Genomic DNA, 6000 nt, shown 5'->3' with positions numbered 1-6000 from the left:
CTAAATGAGTCCAATGGATAAAAAAACCATGAGAGAAAAAGAATAAAAAATAGGGTAACACTCAGGTCCCGATAGTCTTTTATACTTACATAGGGTAAACGTGCTGATCAATATTCAGCCTTTTGTAGACGTAGTTTAAAACGGAACATTCCTACCGGACAGGTTATCATGTGTGTTGTCTTTATCCTACTTTAATCTCCAGATCTTCTGAATTCTTGTAGCTTTTCCTTTGCGCGTGACGTTGCCATGGTCGTTGCTGAAGCGGTGCTCCTCCGAGGTCCCTCTCTGCGCTGCCACTCCATCGCCGCGGAAAGCCGTGTCTCCACGCCTGAGCATGTCACGCCTGAGCATGTCTTGCAAAAACTTAGCTGTCGATTCGCCCTCTTCTCCCTCAGGGACCCCATAGATGCGGAGATTATTTCTCCTCGACCTCGACTCCAAATCAGTTAACTTATCTTGCAGGGTTTTCTGTTCTTTCAAAGAGGTAATGAGAGCGTTGTTTGCCTCCAGTGCCCAAGATTCTAGCTTCTCCAGCCGCGTCTCTGTCTCGTTTAGCCTTCCGCTCTGCAGCTGCTGTTCAGTGCCAAGTTTAGTGAACTCTTGGTTAATTCCTTTTTTGAAATCATCCAAGTCTCGTTTCACGTCCCTCCTCAAATCTTCACCAAATGCGCGGAATGAGGCTTTCATTTCTGTTTTTAAGTCCTTTATGTCCTTGCTAATGTTAGCCAGACCCGAGCGCATTCCAGCCTCGCTGTCGGCTGGTTCAAAGCAGGTAGTTTCATGGCCGCCATCTTCTTCCATCTCGAGGTCAGCTAGCGCGTTTTCAGCTTCGTCTTGCGCCGTATTTTTAGGCTGATTAACCGCAGTTTTCCTACCCTTCGAACCTCTCCCCTTTGTCATTACAGCAGAGATGATTTCTAGCTCTGAATATTCGAGTTTTCAGGGATATTAGCACCTGGCTATCGGGAGCTCTGATACCGTGCGACCTATCCCTCCATGACGTAACCGGAAGTCTCCGCCTTTATTGCATTTTCACAGATAGGGTAAAAGTTTCAAAAATCAGAAACTATGTTTTCTATAATCTATAGCCTCACTGTGATAATCTAGTCCAGATTTGAAGAGTCTAGGTGCAGTGGTTTTCAATCAGGACCAGTTCTAATACGGTCTAGACCCCAAAAAAGCGTTGACATGTGCCTTTATTGCATTTTCACAAATAGAAAAAAAGTTTCACAAATCAGAAACTATGTTTTCTATAATGTATAGCCTCACTGTGATATTCTAGTCCAGATTTGAAGAGTCTAGGTGCAGTGGTTTTCAATCAGGAACAGTTTTAATGCGGCCTACACCCCTAAAAACAATTAAAATGGGCATTCTTTGCATTTTCACAAATAGAATAAAAGTTTCACAAATCAGAAACTAAGTTTTCTATAATGTATAGCCTCTCTGTGATATTCTAGTCCAGATTTGAAGAGTCTACGTGCAGTGGTTTTCAATCAGGACCAGTTCTAATGCGGTCTAGACCCCAAAAAAGCGTTGACATGTGCCTTTATTGCATTTTCACAAATAGAAAAAAAGTTTCACAAATCAAAAACAAGGTTTTCTATAATCTATAGCGTCACTGTGATAATCTAGTCCAGATTTGAAGAGTCTAGGTGCAGTGGTTTTCAATCAGGACCAGTTCTAATGCGGTCTGGACCCCAAAAAAGCGTTGACATGTGCCTTTATTGCATTTTCACAGATAGGGTAAAAGTTTCAAAAATCAGAAACTATGTTTTCTATAATCTATAGCCTCACTGTGATAATCTAGTCTAGATTTGAAGAGTCTAGGTGCAAGGGTTTTCAATCAGGACCAGTTCTAATGTGGCCTAGACCCCTAAAAACCATTAAAATTTTCATTCTTTGCATTTTCACAAATAGAAAAAAAGTTTCACAAATCAGAAACTATGTTTTCTATAATGTATAGCCTCACTGTGATATTCTAGTCCAGATTTGAAGAGTCTAGGTGCAGTGGTTTTCAATCAGGACCTGTTTTAATGCGGCCTAGACCCCTAAAAACAATTAAAATGGGCATTCTTTGCATTTTCACAAATAGAATAAAAGTTTCACAAATCAGAAACTAAGTGTTCTATAATGTATAGCCTCTCTGTGATATTCTAGTCCAGATTTGAAGAGTCTACGTGCAGTGGTTTTCAATCAGGACCAGTTCTAATGCAGTCTGGACCCCAAAAAAAAACTTGAAATTTATCTTTATTGCATTTTCACAAATAGAAAAAAGGTTTCACAAATCAAAAACTATGTTTTCCATAATGTATAGCCTCTCTGTGATATTCTAGTCCAGATTTGAAGAGTCTAGGTGCAGTGGTTTTCAATCAGGACCAGTTCTAATGTGGTCCAGATGCAAAAAAAGCAGTGAAATCTCCCCTCTCTTTCTTTTAAACAAACTTAATAAAGTTTAGTTAGACTCTCTTAGATAATCTAGACTAATTTATGTGGCTTTACCGCGGTGGTTAAACAACGGAGAATCAGTCGCTCCGCCGCTCCTTAAGAATCACTTAACTTTTCCTTAACTGCCGAATCGGCTGCTGCGAATCAGCTGCCAACTTCAGCGTCGTGACATGGAGTGAGCATTACGCGGTTGGATATAGGCCTACAACTATCTGCTTTGGTGAGTTATTCATATGTATTTAAATTGTAGGACAATCATTTTATATTATCTGCTGCCCTTCTTATTTTAAATGGTGACTTAGGCAATTTTGTTACAACTACAGCCCATGCTTTTTTTCTCTTTTTTTCTCCCCATCGCAGACCTACTGGATCGGTTTAAATTGTGGCCCGTCTATTTAATTACTTTCAGTGAGGAAAATGTGTTTTAAACTTGTGGAAAAAAATCCTTAATATCATATGGCAACTGTGACTGTTTGACATAAGCATTGAGCGCTTTATTGCGGTGAACCATTGTTCTGCAGACAGATGCGTTGCGTTCTAAAAATAGAAAAAAGTTTAACGAGGAATCGATTGATCCTCGAGGAATGCAAGCGATCACACGAGTAGGGAAAACACTCGTGCCCATCCCTAATAGCTACTATTGCACTAAATGGTAACACTTAAGTAGGCCTACGTTATGCAAATATGCAACTTGTTTGTTGAAATGTTAATAAATGGGAGGTTCCTCAAGTAGCCATCTCTTTCCCGGCAATCCCCTCTGTGCACGAACTCTTACATATGGTAATTAAACATTATAACACCTGCGGCTTATAGTCCAGTGCGGCTTATAGTACGGAAAGTACGGTACATTGGAATCCATGAATCTGGTGCATTTTGAGAGAAGAATATGCACTTAAATCCTATTCACACAGTCCTGTGTATTACTGTAGATAGGATTATTGGTGCTGTAACTTTGCCTTTTGTGTCTTTACATATTTTTACATTTTTGTATAGAAATTAATATTTAAACAAAATGCCACAACTCAAAAATTATTTTGCAAAATTTATTTACAGATTTTTGCCTAATGCTTAAATACTAAAAGTGGTTGCTATGCCCAAAGCATCACAACCTCTGACTTTTGTAACCATGCCCTAAACAAAAGCACCAACCCTACAAACACAATAAGTGCTTTGCACTGTGTTTGAAATTCTCCAACACATTTCTTTCAAAACACTACACTGTTTTTTACATAAGACACATTGTTCAAAAATTAAATCTCCTGCAATCATGGGCAAAACACCTCTCAGGATCTACCACTGCACCCTCTCTCTCTCTTGTTCTCCTTGCTTCTCTGTCACTTCTCTTTCCTCCTTTACTTGGTCTACCTGTATTTTCTGTAAGCTCCTCCATTGTCCCCGTCTGCCTTTCTTTTTCACCCAGCTTTTTAGACTCATCTGCAAATGTAATATATATTATTTAACTATGTATATATACATTGTGCACAGTGCATCCCTTAAGAGCTTGTTTAACCTCTGAGCCCTAAGCCATTTTTGAGATGTTTTGGTTCGCCTGGATTTATTCTCTTATTAAGATTGCATTCATCACCCCTATAATATAGTGATGTCGTTTTAATGTAGGAAATTATCAATTAGACAGTAAAAAAAGCAAAAAATATCTCACAATTATTTATTGATATGACACAAAAAGGCACATTGATTAAGCTTGTTATTGCTTAAAACTTAGTCTTGGGAGTCAAAAAGTGATGAGAAAATTCTAAAATAAATATAAGTTATACATAATAGAAACTATTTATGCTCTTTTAAAAAGTCCATAGGCTTTTTCCCTGCATTTATGCTAATGACCACATGCTTACAGGCGATTAGCATAAATCCCTAACTAAAATACGCGATGAAAACGGATTTTATATGGCAATAAAGAACAACATCGGATCTAACAGTTCCCAAAAATACCTAGGCTACAAGCTCCTGTAAAGGCTATGAGTGATCCAAAAAGAGCGACAAAACACACACACACACACACACACACACACACACACACACACACACACACACACACACACACACACACACACACACACACACACACACACACACACACACACACACACACACACACACACACACACACACACACACACACACACACACACACACACACACACACACACACACACAATAGTCTACTAGAGGAAAAACGGCACGGAGGTTACGGTTTATAGCCTAGATAAAATAAAATTAAATTACGATAGGGCTCAGAGGGTTTTTAACACTGGAGGTCATGTAGCATCTCTCTCTCTCTCTGTCTCTCTCTCTTTCTTTCTCTTCGCTCTTCCGCTTCACTCGCTGCTGGAATCAATGTAACTTTGCAACCGTGTAGGCTACTACTGCCAACAACTGCCACACTCGCTGTTAGGTTATTCTTCTTCTTTGATGTTGGCTACGTGATGATGTGCCGCGTGCTGCGCAATTTACGTTACCCAATGCCCATTTTCTAAAAGGAGCTACGTACAAAAAAAAATAGAAAATGCGGAGGAGAAGGATTTTTATAGCGGCGGCGCACGTTCACTCAGCAGCGGTGAACGTGCGGGAAACAATGTGTTCCAATACTTTTGCTCACCTAAAAATGTGGTGTTTCTTTACAAAAAAAGCTATCTTCTCAGTTGTGAATCAGATCCAGATGTAAATACCTGGAATTGAAAGCTGAAATGTTGATCTATTGTCTCATATTCATATTTTGGTGTCAAACCCAAATCTTTCCAGTCTACAGCAAAAATAAAGGAATTGGCCTCACCGTTCCAATACTTTTGTAGGGGACTGTATGCCCATGTAGGCCCATACAGAAATACTTTTATTTACAGCAGCGCTATCTAGTAAAGAGAGTCCCCTAGGCAACACACGTCAGAGTCCCCCCTCCCACTTTGTACATTAAAATGTGTAAACAACTAGCTGCTTTTTCCATTATATCTTTCATCCTCATTCATCATGACTCCATGGCGAAAGTGGTTAAGTAAATTGAAATAGCACTAAAAAGTAGAACATACTGTTAAACAATCACCTGAAAGCAGAGTGACTGTTGTAACAACAAACACGGACCAGTGGGTTTACCCAGGAAATGTGTCCCTTCCCTTATTGGCAGCAAGTCAAGGGAGGCGTTTCTGAACTGCCACAGACCTGCCGATGCCACTGGAAGGATCTCGCTGTCTCTCCTCATCCACATGAGGAAGCTAGAGAAGAGGGAGGGAGGGAAAATAAATACATTAGGGATGTCGCAGTGTGGAAATGTTCCCACCGGGTAGTAAACTTGGGATAACACCAGTGTTACCGTAGCAGAAACTGGACATAGAAAATTAAAATTAAAATTGTCTAGTTGCACATTTCAAGAGAAGACACGTGTCGGCTCTGCAGAGGGCTTACTTTGATCTTAAATGTTAGATCTTTGGATCCTGATTGCTTTTTGAACAAATCGAAATGCTTATTATTTTACTTTTGTCTTCCACTGAGGTGTCCCTACGTCGCCAGCCACGTCATATTATCAGGGCTTCAGCTCCGAATGTT

This window comes from Ammodytes marinus (assembly GCF_949987685.1).
Source record: "Ammodytes marinus genome assembly, chromosome: 16".
Taxonomy (NCBI): Eukaryota; Metazoa; Chordata; class Actinopteri; order Uranoscopiformes; family Ammodytidae; genus Ammodytes; species Ammodytes marinus.
This window is presented reverse-complemented; position numbering follows the sequence as displayed.